Source organism: Temnothorax americanus, unplaced genomic scaffold (assembly GCF_048541705.1).
Source record: "Temnothorax americanus isolate GAGA-0224 unplaced genomic scaffold, ASM4854170v1 Scaffold5, whole genome shotgun sequence".
Classification (NCBI taxonomy): domain Eukaryota; kingdom Metazoa; phylum Arthropoda; class Insecta; order Hymenoptera; family Formicidae; genus Temnothorax; species Temnothorax americanus.
This window is the reverse complement of record NW_027509657.1, coordinates 1,624,732-1,642,872: the sequence shown is the minus strand read 5'-3', so window position 1 is coordinate 1,642,872 and position 18,141 is coordinate 1,624,732. Positions and strand designations below refer to the sequence as shown.

At 35.0% G+C, this 18,141-nt stretch overlaps 1 protein-coding gene across 13 annotated transcripts in view; it reads left to right on the top strand.

The window, feature by feature from the left end:
• Positions 1-18,141, top strand: part of Cac (calcium voltage-gated channel subunit cacophony) — a 169,843-nt gene that overhangs the window by 834 nt on the left and 150,868 nt on the right. The gene's annotated exons all lie outside the window — the stretch shown is intronic.

The following is an 18,141-nucleotide window of genomic DNA, read 5'->3' as shown; positions in this document are numbered from 1 at the left end:
AGTGAATGAATTTCTAACGGAGCGCGAATCTCAGGGGCCCATTATTTGGGCGCGCTCTATTCGCAGTTTGGGCCGTGAGAGCGTTTCCCAGACAGCACCGTGTCCAAAATCGGGACGTAAGAAAAACATTTTTTTTTTCGTAAGACGTCTTGAAAGATGTCTTGCGTCTTGATCTTGGACGTGGTGCTGGGTTCAAGCTTTCCGGTTGATTGCAGACGCGACTTTTCCGGCCGGCTCGTTGCTCGTTGTTCTCGCGATTGATTTCTCACGAAATTAAGCTGCGAAAGCTGGCACGAATCACGGGCGGATATTAATATCCCGCTGCTTCTCGTTTCCTTCCTTTCCGCGTGGAGCTCGAGCTCACTGAATCGTCAAGGCCCGGTTCCACGAACGTCGGTTAACTTTGAACTTTAGAGGTTAACTCACTCTTCGTCCCTTTCCAACGTCCCTCTTATCAGGGCTGGTGTTTCACCATCTTCGATGATTTCGATTAACTGTAATCTTCGATTAAACTCACTCTTCTCGTCGCTTTCTAAAGGGGCACAGTTGGAAAGAGATGGAGAATGAGCTTAATCGAAGGTTACGGTTAATCGACGTTGGTTGGTGAAACTGCAATGGCCCCTAGAAAGAGACGAAGAGTTAACCTAAGGTCAGAAGTTAACCTTAGACGTTTGACGTTTGTGAAACTGGACCTAACAATAAGTGTTCGAGCTCAGAAGTGTAACAATAATACTGTTGACAAGAATCGTGTAATTTCCCGTTTCCTTGATATACAAGGTGGGCTGAAAAAATGGCAAGGAAGGAAGGATATATATTTGTACTTTTAATTTGAGATAAAAATCGTCGCGTTCTTTAAACGGACGCTTCAATCGATCCTCGATTGTTAGTTATTCGAGGATTAAAGAATTTCGATGACAGTCTGTTTTCCGATAGAAGTAATTAAGTATTTTATTAATTTTAGCGGTAGGCAAATAAACGAAATAAATCAATTTATTTTATTGACTAGTCTCTTTTTCCTCTATGCGCGCATTTTTCTCCTATTTATAAATGTATTAAATGTATTAATGCTGTATAGAAACAATTTATATTGGATTCTTGATTCTGTATTTTATTTTTGATTGCAAAAATTGCGCTGTTTTTTTTCCGAAGTAAGATACTCTGAGAATATCCACATTTAAGATGCAGAGATTATACAATAACAAGTGAGACAGGATATGTATATGAATCTGTAACGATTAATTAGAGAAGATGCCCATTTTCGGTCGGATTAGCTCTTGGTAGCTTAATAATTATTTCTGTATGAATTTTGCATACCTTTTTCCAACTCGTTGTCAGTAAACTGCGCGCCGATTATTTATCGGTCTTGAAACACAGAGATTTTTGTTGGAACAGTAAATCCACGTACTTAAATTGATAATCGAGTTAACTTTTGACGCGCTAATAAGCATTCTATTTAAATCACGATAAAAAATTTATTGTGAAAAATATCACCCCAGCCAGGGTTCGAACCTGGACCGCACCCCACAATTCCCCCTAATACAGTTAAAAGTTAAATCGATTATCGATTTAAGTATGTGGATTTACTGTTTCGACAAAAAACTGTGTTTTAAAACCAACAAATAATCGATGCGCTTATTGAGTTGGAAAAATTCAAAGTATACAAAATTTACACACAAATATTATTATTAGGCTATCGAGATCCATGCAGCTCGAACGAAATTGGCTTCTCTAATTAATTGCAGATTATAATTTTGTATAATTAATACGGTATCAAATGTATAATTAATATAGTATCAAAATAGATTGTTCGTGCAAGTTTTCTACGAAACCTTCTACAAAATATTTGATATTTTTTTCCATGTAGATTCGCACAACTACATAGTTCAGTTAAAACGAGGCTTTTCAAACTTATTTCTTCAATATTTTATTCTTTTCTTCGTCGAGTATCGTTACGTTTGTTGCTCGCGATAGACTCCGACTTTTTATCTCGGAAAGTTGTGACCTTCCCCCTCTTTCGGCTACTCTTATTTCCCAGAATATCAGGTAATTACGAAGCCGGTGAGTATTAGTTCGAAAGCGAAATTCTTTCGATGAGGCAATGTTGCCCGGGAACTGATGGCTTTTTGTTGATTCCGACCCGCGTACAATTTACGAACTTCCGCGGAAGTCGAGGACTTGTATCGGAGCGGAAGGAAGATTTTTGCCGAAACGCAAATAAAACTTTTCGATTTAAAAGTTATTGGTCTGAAAAAAATTAAAGTTATATAGAGAATAATCTAGCGATTTTTGAAACGATAATTGCAGCCGCAATCATCATCTTGTTTCGAACCTTTAATATCTCGATGTTTTAAATTATTTCGATTACTAGTTATCTTTTTATTATCTTCGCAAATACTATTTAGATATAATACACATAACGTATCGCTGTGTTGATAATGCATCTTTTAACGAGGAGTTAGAATTATCTTTTTTTTTTAAGATAAATTTTGCAAAAATTAGCTATCTTAATTAGATTATAGAATTAAATTTTGATCGGGAGGAAATTATGTCAGACATTCTATATTTACTGTATATGCGAAATGATTTCCTTATTTGTGATTGCACGCGTATTATTTTTTCTATTGTCTGTTTTTTATAATGCAAGTTTTATTCGAAATGAAATTCCCCGATTTTCGCTATAGATACGACGATATACTATATTTTTAATCAGAGCAGGTTATTTTTCAAAAAATGACAATTATGCGAACTTTTAAGGATTAAATGTATAAAAGAAAAAATATAGATATATATGAATGTAAAAAACATGTGATGCGATATAATAAACGCATTTGCGTTTGTTAGCTTGTGTCGGTTTATAATGGTTTATAACTTCATGCTTATATATAAATATAAAAATTATATTTTTATAATACATAGCAAAAGCTGGTCGTTTAATTAGAAAGACTGATTTCTGTTGATTCTCATATTCGCTTACTATTTACCAGCGAAGCAGACTTGATTCTTTACGTGAACTATAAACAATGAAAAAACTTCAGTTTTCTTACCTTTCCAAACGATGAATATTCTAGGTTTTGTAGAAAGATTAATAGTATCGATACGTTTTTACTTTCCCTCAGGCTGTATTCTGTACACACGTATCGACAGCTGTCTGTTTGGTTGATAAGTGTCGTTGCGCAGCTTTTACATGATATGAAAATACCTACACAACGACACTTTACCAAACTTATCGATAGGTACGTGTGTACAAAATAAGTATTTAATCTGTTTGTTCTTTTTCGAACGGTGCACTCTAGTGCAATAAGTTAGACTGAAACAAAATATACTTGTCTCACTCTAACTTATTGTTCAGGAAGTTGTTCGAAAAAGAAGACGTACGGCGAGTATAAATTTGTATCTTACTTAGAGAAGAAAGAATTGTATTCATTATTATAAATTTACAGAAAACAGGGTTTAACGTTTTAAATAGAAAAATGTATTCTTTAGATATAAAATAAAAATAGTAGTTTGATTTATCGAGTTTTTAACAAAGTAATTTAACTGACATGTTTTTAATAATACAACTGTCAATAACGCTTTACCTGACCTGAAAAAAACTGGAGATTCTTTGTCTCTAAAGTACAGAATTATGAAACGTAGGGGAGTACAAGCACGTTTCTCTAAAAAAAAATATATTGCAGTTTCCTGCGGAATTTAATTAGGAAATCGCTAATTACCTGCATGATCGAAGTTCCTTGATATTCGCGGGCGTAAATGAATTGGTTCTTGAAAGTGCAGTTTTTCACGAGGTTTTGCTTCCCCGCTGTACATTCAAATATCACAGGAACTTTCCAACGACCTTTGAGAAATATTTTTATCTTTAAAGATCGTAATTTATAGCAACGTCCCCTTAAATCGAACTTTATGTAAAGCTTTAAGTGCCTTCGATTTTTCTTAATTAAAGCTGTGGGTAAACAGTTTTACTCTTTTTATATATTTCGTCAGTCAAGTTTTGAGTAAAATCTAATTTTAAGCTACTGTACGATAAATATTTTATATTATATAGACTGACAATGAGAGAAGAAAATATTTAAATAAAAAAAAATAAGTGTGACTGTGCTAATAGCTTATTTATTTAATATAATATATTTTTACACTTTTAATTTAAATAAAAATATCTAATTCTAAATAAACATGCGTATTAAGTAAATAAGCTATCAGCAGCCACCTAGATAAATATTTTTTTTCTCAGTGTACTCTTTATTTACTCATCGCGGTATAACAAGCGCGAGTAATGTATTTTGTTACAAGCCGGTTTGCTATATACGGTGAGTTACAATCGACAGATCTTGCTTAATTGGCCACCCGCCGCGTTCAAAATTGTTCTTTCTATCATATAATTTTCGCGACTGGCATTATCGCTCATTATTCACGACCTTATTTCGCTGCTTCTTGTTATTGGCCACACCATCGTTTCTTACTTTCTGAGCAGAGATTCTGTTCGTTTATGGGCGAATTATTATTTAGATACTATAGGAGCTTCTCTCTGCTTAGTTATCAGAATTTCTTCCACAAAACAAAGGACAGTTTGCAGAGGCAATCTTCGTAAAATCTGTTGCGTTAATGTAATATGATGAAGGGATGCATAAAGATGCAAGTTACTTTTTAATTAAGGTTGCTTAATTAAGTATTTTTATGAGAATCTCTTTTGTTGAAGAATTTTATCGCGTATAGGTTTAATTGTCATTCTCGGAAAAATTGTAGGATAATTTTTTTTGAAACTTTTTCTTGATGGGACTTCAAATAAGTTAGAATTTTACGTTTCTCTTTCTTTTAATTTCTCTCTTTCTAACACGCTGGATAATTAATTGTTTGAATATATGTTTTTGTATATCGAGATACAAATTTAAATAAAATTTCTTTTATAAATACCTATATACTTACAAGGGAACGGTTGGAAGTGTCCCTACCCGATTTGGATGCGCTTTGGATATGTTGTTGAGCATCAAAAAATATTAGACACGTATTTTTTTTGCGGCGTATCTCGACAAAAATAATTAGGTGGGTGTGGGGTTAATTTAATTTTTAGCGAATATCTATTTAATTTTTGATGCTCAACAACATATCCAAAGCGCATCCAAATCGGGTAGGGACACTTCCAACCGTTCCTTTGTTAGTGTCTTTTTCTTTGTAATTAAATTTATTATATTATGTACAATTTTTGCGTTTAAAAAGTAGAGAATAATAGACAATATAACAGAATTGGTATATAGATATATACGTGCAATATTAAAAATTTATTTTAACGCGAGTATTTCGCCGTGTCGTCATCTTCACAATATCGGCTCTAAAATATTGAAAATTCAAATACTGACGGCAATAAAATCCAAAATACGTATTAACGTGAAAATTCGTCACAATAGTCGTGAAACGAACGCAGGCCGTTAAAGGCATGGCATTAATTATAAATGTTCATAAATTTATTGTTCTTTCAGAGATGAACAAATCTTCACTGAATATTCATTGAATAGTAAGCCTCGCAAAAATTGATTACGATCGTTTTTTATAACGAATTTGCTACAGTAAAATTATCGTAATCCGAAAAATGTTGCTTTGCTCGTAATCAATAAATAAAAATTAATTTTCGCATCTTTTATCTTGTAGCTTTATATGTAATATAAATCCTTTTCTGATTTATTAATCTGATAAATAATTATCCTTATTTTATTTTTACTTGTATATATATATATATATATACATACAAGAAAGAAAGGTTTTAAAGGAAGAAAATAAAAACGATTAAATAAAAAAAAAAATTGAAGAGAAAAATATGCCCTCCATGACCTGTCGCGTGCAGATATCTCCTGTCGCTACACTCGTGTATTGACTGCTATTTACAAAAATAGGTCTTCCCACATTTGGCGATTATCTGTGATTACGTTCCACGATTTGTTACATGGTTTCATCGAGCTATACTCGCACGTCGCGAGAGAGAATCGATCTGTTGGTTTTCAATGCGGGCCGCGCGCGCGCCATTGCTACACTCTTTGTCTGATCCGTCATTTTTCGATATGCGATTAAACAGCACTGACACACGCCGGTACTCGCGGAAAAAATTCGGTGATCTCTTGGATACGAGATATTTGAAAGCTCGCGCGAATGTGCAATGGGATACGCATTTTAAAAACGCACAAGCGCTTTCAGACATGCAATTATTTACGAAATAATTGCGCGTTTATCGTTTATCTTGGAATTATTATTTGGAAATATAAACTGAGACAGAGATGAATTAGTAATTAGTAAAACTATACACAAACGTGTATTTTAGTTATAGGAACAATATTTATAGACGGGTTATTTGCGAACATTCGATACGTATATATAGTTTCGTTTGACAAAATTAACACGGCACGGAATATCCTCTATTTTGCTTTAAGGAACTAACGCATCCTGAGTCGGTTATGACCTAAATACACGGTCTGTATATATTCTCTCTGTGCAATGTAAACTGAAAAACGGTGAACAACAAAATGCTCCAGCGTTATCGTCGAGAAACAATTATAAGTATCGTGACTTTTTTTATAATACGTGTTTTTCCATTATAGAATTCGGTACTCAACGAGATAGGGCATCGTTCGCACGACGTCATCGCTATCGCGAAGTCAATGGATTTTCGTGTTTATCTCTCCGTCTTTCGCGGAAGCTTTAGAATATGTACATCACGCTCGTATACGCATCCAAGTCAACCGATGGTTTACGCCGCCTGCACGCGAAAGCTGCAGGGCTGGCCTTAGTGCCATGGGTTGTATTAATCACTCGAATTAGTACACGCGGAAATAAAGAGGTATTGAACCTTTTAAAATTTATTTTGGGGAACTATGACTTGCACTTGAAACTTATTCTTTATAAATCGGTATACTATCGAAGATATTAATTTGTCATTTTTGCTTTTTAAAAAATTAAAGCACGTTACTGATCAAAGAGAGAATGTTTCTGTTGTTTCTTCGATACTTTGAAAATTACCTTGCATGGATGTAAAATTTTGGTTTTGGAAAAAGATGTTTGAGAGTCTGGATTTGAAAAAAATTAAAAAAAATTTGTTATTAACATTATCTTTGTATAACTTGTTTTTGTAAATTTTACACATTATTACATACAAACTATGGTCGTTGTTTATTTTGTTATGTTTTTTTATGTTTTTTATCTTATGTATGAAATACAATAGGGTGAGAAATTTGAAAGTAATCTCTTCGAAAGTATCGGTCGTAGAAATAAAGCGAAAGTATAATTATCAAAATTAATAAGTAAGAAGCTTGTTGAAGAAAAATATCGATCTTTTTGTTCTCGCAAGTCCGCAGTCGGGGAACACCTTGCTCGTTCGCGTTTCTAAAGCTTTCTAGGTTTCCGGTAACGCCTTAAGAATACGGCACTAGAGCTTAGAGTTGTTTCCTTGCTGATTTGGATCTCCGCTTCCTTCGCGGGCTAGAGTCTTCGAACATGGCGCGCGTAATTTCTCTTGATCACCCGGTAACTTTAAGAAGGGTGCCGTCGCACGCAGATTTCCATTCGCAGATAGCGATCTCATCGTCGATCCGGTGTCCACCCGGATGATTGTATCTGAACGCGAAGCGAATGTGAAATCACGCGATAGTGACAATTTGTGGATACGTCCGATACAATCGGAACGGGTCATTCCCTGTGGCCTCAATAGTGCGAGAATTTAAGAGCCTTTAAAGAAATAAAGACTGTGATACTCTATAAATAAAAAAAAATAGGTACCTTAAAATACCGATGCCAATTTATAAGATTATTGCGTTCAATCTTAATCTTTACGTTATGTTACAATATTAATATTTAAAAAATGCACAAATTAAATAAATTAGTTAGAATGAAGAGGTATTGATATCGAATATATGAAAATGTGGTCAACGTACAGTAATATTATTCAATATTTTACCAGATAATTAAATTATAGATATAAAATTAAATTATAAATAATTAATTATAATAATGTATTAATTTTTATGTGTTTTCCTCCACATTAATTTATTACTTAATTTCCATATGATATCATCTTACATCATTATTTAATATTGCATATTGTCCTTGTGATTTGGTATGCAAATCGATTGCAACGTTATTCCGCGTTGTTGATAACGAACAAATATACATATAACACAATGGAGAATCGCATTCGCGCTTGTAACTTATTAGATATCTTCTCTATTATCGTGACAAGAAGTTATAATATAGTTTTGAGACACTCCGTACGTGGCGTACGTTCGGGATCTTATTACCTTCGTCGAAAGCCAAAAAGCTGTAACTATTACTATACGTTTACGCGAGCGTTACTTCTGTAGTAACTTACGATATATCACTCGTTTACGCGGAGTAAATTATCGTAAGTTACTACAAAATCTCGTTTACGCAAAGGAATTATCGTAAGTTACTGCAGAAGTAACGCTCGCGTAAACGTAGTATATGTACGGAACGTTAGTTCTCGCCTTTAGTATAACATAGATCGCTTTTTCGCTCTTGTCGCGTTGAAGCACCTGATTACGTTATCTTTCGCGTTCGAAAGTTGTTCCGTAGACGGATGACATCGCGACTATAGAAACACATTATCTACATTTAATTATCTACATTTATCTACAAACGATTCGTCGAGGATATTGTAGCTGAATTAGACATTAACTTAAACACTGCAAATCCAAGTGTGTTATTTTAATTGAAGCTCTTCTTACACATTTCTTGCCGTTGTAAATCACGTTATTTAATACGATTGAACGTATTAACTTTTAATTTAATACAATTAAACGTGTTAATTTAACTCGCAACAAATGTAAAATGAGTTTCAAGTCAAATGTGTTATTTTTAAGGTATATTAAGCTATATCTAAGCCAAATTATCAGAACACAAAAAATTTTATACGGAATTAATTTGCTAATTATTTGCTATTTTTTTGCTTTTAAAAGTAATTTTTTTGCTCCAGCTGTTAAAAAGTTACGAAGGGCTGGATAGCTTAATCTTAAGCTATCCAGCCCTTCAATAGCTGGAGCAAAAAAATTACTTTTAAAAGCAAAAAATAACAAATAAGTAATTAGTAAATTAATTCCATATAAAATTTTTTGTGTTTTGATAATTTGGCTCAGATAGCTTAATATAAGTACCTTTATTTTTAGACATTTATGCGTGTAGAAATAACACACTTGGATTTACAGTGAATGCGTCTGCAAATCTCTCTCTCTCTCTCTCTCTCTCTCTCTCTCTCTCTCTCTCTCTCTCTCTCTCTCTCTCTCTCTCTCTGACAATCGTCATTTAACGTGAAAGCCGCGTATTTAAAGGTGAAAATTGTGTCACGCGGCGGGTATGTTGATCGCGTGAATTGTCTAATGTCTAAATACTTATTGCTTTGTGCGACGCGTTCACAGCCGAAGCTATTCGATTGACGACGTGCGCATTCTTGCGAGCCACAGGGATTAAAACACGTTCCGACTTTTACACGCTCTTTTCTGTTTCATGTCGATATTTGCGTCTTCGAATACGTGGCTGCCTCCACATGTGGCGCCTGTATACATAAATACACACATATGTGCATTTATGCGGCGCCGCCGTGGTTTCACGAGTGGCTGACCACAAGCCACTCAGTCTTTTCCCATTTTCTCGGCCTTCCCGACCGTTTTGGATATACCTGAATAAACACAAATCGCGCGCATAAAGACGAGAATGATGTACCTGTCAAATCGAATTTGTAAAAAGTCATCTTTTTATTTTCAAAATTTCAATGTAATCAACAAAACTCCTACGGTTGGCTTTTTCTAAAAATAAAAAATAAAATGTAGGCGTTATGTTCTTGTACGAAAGTAACAATGTTTAAAGTCATGGAGTTGCTAATTTTATAATTAATTATTTTATAAGTGTTAAACATGTCAGTGTGGACATTACAAAATAATCTCTCATTATCTATTATTCTTTAATTGATAATCGTATTTTGACGAACTGTTGTAGATTCTTCTTTCCCTCTCTATAAATAATTAAGAGTAAATTGAAAAGTCAATTTCACATAACTATATTTATATATGTTTTATTGTGCTTTGACGTATATTGACAGGAAAAGGAAAAGAGAAAATTATGTACTGTTCGGCAATTTACAAGTGTTTGCTCAACGGGGGAACATGGTTGTAAAGGCAGAAACGCTATATTGACGCGTACCCGGGTACGAGCCTAACATCGCGATAGCAATCCTTTGATGTAGGGAACTATGGTACACGTGGCTGCAAAATTAGCGAACGTGGGCCAACTAGATTTGCGGACGTCTGCCATGGCTAGAAACATTAGGTTCTCTGTTTGCCACCGTCGTCAATTTATCGATCGAATCATTTTTCACCTCGATTGACATCAATATACCTGTTACTCGAACAAATAGGACATCTCGCATTAAACCGCACAAAAATGAGTTTATTTAATACTTATTTGTGTATGTGAGAGTATATATTTTTGGATATTCATATAAATTAATATAACTATAATATTGAGTATATAGTATATAGGATAAGCAGAATATATAAACACATTAATTAATTACATAACGTTTATTATCTCTTCAAAATGTATTTTGAAGAGATATATTAATTTACTTTTCACAAATATCTCTTGCGTGAATTGATTAAATGTAATTAATTTAAATGCGTTTTTAAAGTGAGAAAATTCTCTGCGCGGAGCAGTTGTTTCAATATAATGTAAACATAAACACAAATGCAAAGCTTTTTGCTTTGCGTAAAAAAATTTCCTTTTACTTTCAAATTCTACTAGCGACAAGTTATCGACTCCGTCAACTTTTATAGAGGATACCCGACTGAGACAAAACTTCGCTCGAAACTTTTCCGGAGGTAATTAAGAATTTTTCTTTGCTCCTCGTTAGGAGTTGCGGGATGTAGTAGGGGGGTAATCTTGGGGGTACAGCGTTTTGGCGTGTCTCGTATGCGAGCGAGAGGAAGGAATAAAGCTTAACTCTAAAGCGGGTTTCCAATTCCAAGCAATCATAATGGATTTTACCCAGGAGGTTCAACAACGTTGGCATACTAATTAGTGTCTCGGTCGCGCTATCTCGAGCAGCATGCAATGCGGCGCTCGTCTCAGAAGCATTTCGGAAGCCGCGACATAGCGAGTCTAATGATCCGGGGGAAATCGACATCGAATCGCGCGCAACAGCGTGTGCGTACGTACATATATACTGCCGCTTCATCGCGCATGAATAACGCCATTTGAGGCGCAACGAGTTTGCTTACACTGTTCATTTAATACATCGCGAATAATTCAACGCCGCCGATTGCGGATTCGTCGTTATTTGTGCCGCGTCAGTATATATTTGCCGAAGTACATACGCGCGAAACTATTTATACATCGAAATATTCAGGATGTTCTCGTTTGATGCAGTTTTCAGAATAAAATAAAGTCGCGATATGAAAGAATAAATAGAATGTTTAAATCTGCGTACTTTATTTTATACGAGGAATTACGTTTGAATTAATTTGGTATAAATATTTTTGTTCTCTAATTTACAATAGAAACTTGACGAAATCGCTGTATAAAAAAAGTCAGATCTTACTTTTTATTTTTGCAAGAATCAAAGAGAGGAATATTGGTTATTTAACAAATATTTAATAAAATATTTGTTGTGTTAATTATTATCTTAATATGAATTATTACTTTTGTTAATTTCCAATTTTATTATTACATATATATTTCCGAGAAAGAATACCTATACATCGTTTAATGTAGAGGTATAGCGTTATTTGACATCTTCATCCTAATTTCTCAAAAGGAAATAAATGGAATTTTCACTTCAACACCTCCGGATATACGTTTGCAACACGCCCCTGTTGCATCTGACCCGATCTCACGTTGTTGCTCCCTTCTGTGCAAAACGCGTGCGCGAGCAGAGGCGGCTGATGGATTTGCGTTGCATCACGAAGTAACGTCTGTTCAGGTTACTATGATATATTCCAGGCCGTCGGATGAATGAAAAAGCACCGCTTTGAAATTTTTACATCCGTCACCGTTGACCGTTATTGTCAACACTTCCTGTACGCTTCGTTCTCGCGATATATAAAGCGTATCAAAAGTTATCCGCGCTATTATCCACATCTCTCGAGACATCGATCTTTATCAATCGAAATTTTATGGGACGCTTCTTCTGGAGATCCCTCAACGTGTAATATTATACGCCATTGTAGATTCACAAATTAAAATCCTCTTGAAGTTCTTTGAAATGCAAATCACAGGGGGATATAAGACTTTAATTTATCTTATACTTAAACGCTTTTGGTCTATTATCGTTTGCAGAGAGCATTGTCATTTCCAAGACTTTTATTGTGAAAGAATCGATTTTGAACAGATCGTTTTAGAATATGTCGCGCAATACACGGATTTAAATCCAGATTTATTCGCACCGTATTCACGTCAGCCGATGACGGCTTTGATGAAAATCGGGAATGAAATTCGAATCGGAGTGCGACATTAAAGCTTTCATTTCACGTACGCCGTAGTGGGAGGGAATTTGCGAGGGATAATAAAACGCGAGGGAGTTTTCTCTACGAAGATCGAAGATCGGTAGAATAAAATAGCGCAAATAAAATATCTGGGAAACAAAAATATCTCGTCTCGGAGCGGCGAATGGGCTCGGGATATATTGGTATTAACGTTGATTCCATTCGCGCTGCCGGCGGATTGGTCCGGACTTTTGCTGAATTCCGCCATGAAACAAAACTGAAGCGGGCATTAATAGCAATTTTTACAGGTTCACGACTCTGTGAACCATTCGTGAGAGCCCCGTGTGCCGAGGGTGTAAACGTAAATGTGATTTCACAAATTCAGGATTTAAGATGCGGCTGTAAAAAAAGGACGTGACGTATTTTTATCGGAAAATATAACTCTGAAAATAAGTGGAAAAATAAAGCATAAAACTTTTGTTACATGTTTAATAACGTTAACGTATTATTCATTTTCATCTCTGCTTTAGTAACGAATTGGAAATGGCATTGATATCTTTGTCGTTTTGAATTGTCGCGCGATAATTGCATCACGTCGAAAGTGTCTGCAGATAATTATCAGTTATATTAATTACCATTGGACCGATAACTGTATAAAGTGGCAATTGTAATCATTACGCGTTGTTATTTTGTTCTGTATTTACTTTATGCTCTGCCATGCATTCTCTCTTTCTCGGAACGTTTCAAAATTATAAAAAAACATAGTTACCGACCCCCTTCAGAGCTCCTTCTATCGAAATATTTAAATCTCCTGTTTTTCCCTCTGCCACATTAATGAACTAACTCGTTACCTCCCACGAGTTGGTTTTTCCCGTCAGCATAATTTATTGAGATTGAATAGTCTTCTCTTGCGTAATGAGAATAATGCGTAATGTTGAATATTTAAGAGCAAACTTAAATAGTTTCTTTATATAAATCATCTTTGCTTCTTCTGTTTAAGAAAACGGTTTGTTTCGGTATTGAATATATTAAATACTCTTAAAAAAACTTCTTATACATAAAATTACTTTTAATCTTTTAATTAAGACTAACCCCAAGAGATTTCAATCTTATTAATTTCTTATACAATGACAATGAGACGAGTGAGTGTCGTGATAATATCACGTGGTAATGGGTCTTTGTTCGCGTAAGGATAATGTTTTGCGAGGGGCGTCAGGTGCTGTGCTCGCGGGAGAACCTGTGGCACACAGAAGGTCGGTCGACCGAACTGAGGGGTAAGGATAAGGACGAAGGGAGCGAGGTGGCCGCCGCCACCGCTGACGGGCTCGATGATGCCAGCCTAGGCAGAAAGACAGGGAGAGAGAGCAGGGGTGGCTATATATAGCAGCGCGCCCCGGGCATCGATCGTCGGACCTGGGAGTCCGGATTCGGCACTGTTCACTCGCTCAGCCTCGGCGCCTCAGCCCGCGAACCGTGCGAGAGTACTTCCGGTGCTCCGTACGTACACTACGGAGCTATCACGACGTTCGATCGAAAGTATTATGTTGTTGGGCAACATCGATTTTTTTTCTCTATTTAAATTTCACATTTGTGCACGCGCGCGCACACACATAAATGTGAAATATAAATAAATATATTTATGTATATAATAAATATCAATACGTAATTTTTTGATCCATTATATACCCGTGTCGGTGGAAAATATTACAACAAGATTACAATTTTTTAAAATAGCTCTTTTTATCTTTTATGCAAAAGCAAATAAAAAATATGAAAGAAATGTAAAATTATGTATGTGTGGATCACAGGCATAATACACACACTTTTTCCAAACATATTAAATAAATAGCAGTAGAAATGAACAAAACTAAAAATAGAAAAAATTTATACAATATTTTTGCCGGTGCTGTCGACATTAAATTACATTATTTATGTAGTACCTATATACATTTATTTTATATATTACTCATATATTAATTATATATACATTTCTCATTTAATCATATATATTTACTCATCTATTTATCTATATTTATTATTTCCAAGACTATAAAAGAAGATATATTATAGCATTAAATTGAGAAAATAAATGTTGGCGTATAGATTTTCTTTCATTAACTTTGTGTTGATTTTTTCTCAATAAAAATTCGATTGTCTGTTAGTGATTTTCGATGCTAAACATATAACTTTTATTTTAATTTAAAAACGGCAGACTTTATGCATGAGTATCAGCAGTAGCACAATCCGCGAGTAGTCAGACACCGCGTTGAACTCCGAAGCTTGTCGAGAATGATGCTCTTAACATCAAATACGGAACAATTTCATGAGCTTCATATATCGTGAAACTCTCGCGGTACACACACTGAATATTAATTAAAAACATGCCGCAGTTCTCTTACTCTACAGATTGCATCCTTCATTTATTTATTGCATATAGCCTTCGTTGGAAATTAATCCAATATAAGTAATGGTGCACTCTACGAAAAGTTTCCACGACAATATGAATTAATCAAAGCACTTAACGGCGGTAAAGCTGTTAAAATGTATTTTTCAATATAAAATTATATATAACGGGTGAGCAAAATCGAAATTTGAAAGAAATATATACAACTTTTAGTTACCGAAGGTTAATATCAGGATGATAATGAAAACGCGGCTTATAGGCAAGCGAATGTTAGGGAGCTTATGCAATTGTAATGAAATAAGCGGTAAGCAGGACTGAATACATCAAGCACGGTTTTATCGAGATTTTCTGTTTCCCGTGCGTGACAGAATCTACCTTCGCAGTCACGTGCCGTTTATTAAAATTCCATCTGAGTGCCTTTGTGCAGCTTTTTGAAACATCGTCAAACGCTTTATTCCATTCGAGAGAGGACTTAGAATTTTGAAAGCGAATACAAAGCCTCGTCACTCATCAGTATTTCGGCTGGATAGGAATTATTGAACGCGATTTTAATTTAACTCGGCGTTTCTCTTTATCATTTTGATTCCTGAATTTTCTCTGTATAATTAAAAGAGAATATTTCATTTAGGTTTGAAATACTGAAATATTTCTTTTATCTACACTGCATGTGAACACTTTATTCTAAATATTTATTAGCATTTAATTAAAATGCCAATTTTTAATTTGGTTGAAATATTGAATCACTTTAACCCAAATACACTGCGAATTAAATGTATCAAAAAATTGTGTAAATTATTGATTTGCTTTTAAATATTGAATATGATAGTTTTTCCGATTTAATCGGAATATTGATTTATACGAGTTTTATGTCGGAACTAATTATGTGATATAATTTTGTCTCCAAATTATTTTTAAATATTTAGAATAGTTAACATACTATAAATATAACAAACCTCTTTTAATTTTATTAAAATATCAAATTGTCTGATTTTTTATAAAAATTATTTTTTATTAGAGGAAAACTGCTTTATACCTAATCTATAAATCGATTTAGATTTAATATATGACCAAATTTGCATATATATTTTTCTTTCCTCGTTTATACAACGCAGATTTTATCGTGCAGAGAAACAAAGAAACGTGAGAGAATCTCGCGGTCTTATTTCCCGTGTAGTATACAATCGGGGGATGTATCGCGGTACAGATTGCTTCCGACAATTGGGTTTTACCTCTAACTCGCGACTTGTTGCACTTGCGAGAGATATACAGTCGTATGGATGCTGCGGCGTTCATAGCTATCGATGTCGCGCATCTGTTGCATGGGCTGCAAATTAATATCGATGTTACAGTGCATCTCATTCCATACCTTATACCGTACAATACTCTAATTTCGAAAATTAATTACAGTGAAGAATTTTAACAAACTGTCGAGATTAAAATAATTTTTGATTTGTAAGCGATCAAAGTTAATCAATGATATCGCGCCAGAATTTGCCAGTGATTGGCACTTTAATTTCTATCCTGTTATCTATTTTTTTAAATTCTAATTGATTTTTACCCCTCTGTTGAAGTTATAAATCGTTTAAAATGGGCTTTAAACGGTTAAATATTTCGTATTTCGCGATAACGAATTATACACGAACACACCGCGGTAATCAGCGCTCGGCACTTTTTGTGTAACGTATAGCGGGGCCGCTGTGGTAAACAAAATCGCCGCGCCGTCATTCGCGCGGCAAGGCTCGAGCGAACAGGTAATGTGAGCTGCTCCGCATTAAAATTCTCCGAGACGATCGAAAGAGTACGAAAAGCGCGAGAAACGAAACGTGCATCGATCTCGGCAAACAGAAAACAGAAATTGTCCACGCAGCTAATTGACGTCTATTAACGATTAGTTATCGTAAGCGTGTCGAAACAAATCTATCTATTACAGATAAATATTTTGCGCGATTTATTCATTTATAGAAGAATTCGAACCGAGATTCGAACGGGTGTCGAGAATCGTGATTTATCTCGTTCATAATAATTATATTATAATGCTTACTTCTTTAAATGTATCACCACATTACGTGTTAAATCGTTCGCTGATTTAGATGAGATACGCCTATAATTTTCGGATTGAGAACGCGAAACGGAAAGACGTGAGATATATATAGGCAACCGTATGTTAATTTGAATTTGCAAGGAATATCCAGTGTGGGTTTATTTCGTAGCGAATAAAATACTCGTATTTCATGGCGACGACGTGTTCTCGATTGTGTTTTTGGCTGCGGACGGAGTGCTGTTTTACGCGCGACCACTGTTTTGTTTTATACTCGGCGCGAGAATCGCGCTCACTCGTGCCGCCGTGGATTATCGTATTACTTTTCGAAATGCGATCATGACAAGTACAGATGATTGGCGTGCACGCGATCGTATTTTTGCGAGTGATTGTAGCATGAGTGCGAAGGAACAAGAAAAAACGGGAGAAAAGGAGAAGGTATGGGAAGGCATCGGAAGCACCTAAACGGCAGGGCGATCATGCGGTGAGAAATTTTCTTCTTTTCTTTGTTATTTGCAAAATAAAACCGAAATGATGTTTATCCGAATGATCCGAATGATGTTTATTATTATTATTTCATGTGCACTACAATTCTTTCGGAAATTGCTATAATTTGATTATGTCTATATATGTTTTACGGTGCAATGTTGTAGTTTACATTATGATAGTAGTTTTATATAAGGATTTTTATTCTAACCTCTAATAAATTATTAAAATACGCTATATTCAGTATGGAATATTTTATATTATATCGACATCGATAAGCAAATTGTGAGATAGCCGCAACATTATTACGAAACATCTTTGCGAGTCTTTGGAATAAGGATCAAGACAAGCTCTGTCAGACCAGTTTGCCGCAATATTGCTTGCCGCGCTCATAATTGCAGCCGCGGTTATATGCCGTTTAGCCTAATTAGTAAGAACACGTCGATGCTTTAGTTCGGGGAATTGTCAGGATGCGCCGAGCTTTCAGCATATACTCGCATGCGTATATGTGTACTCCGTTCGACTCCATTATTAGGCTCAATGAATTTATGTTTTAGCGAGACGCACAACGCGCGCGTTTCTCGCGCGCGTTGCTTTAGATTCACGTATAAAGATTTTTACGTACAAAATGCATGTGAAACCTTTCAAAATGCCATCACGGTTTGTTTGTTTTTCAAACGGTTTGCTTGTTTTAAGAAACTTCGGCTGTCATCCAAAAGAACAGAACAAAATAAATCAAAATGTTT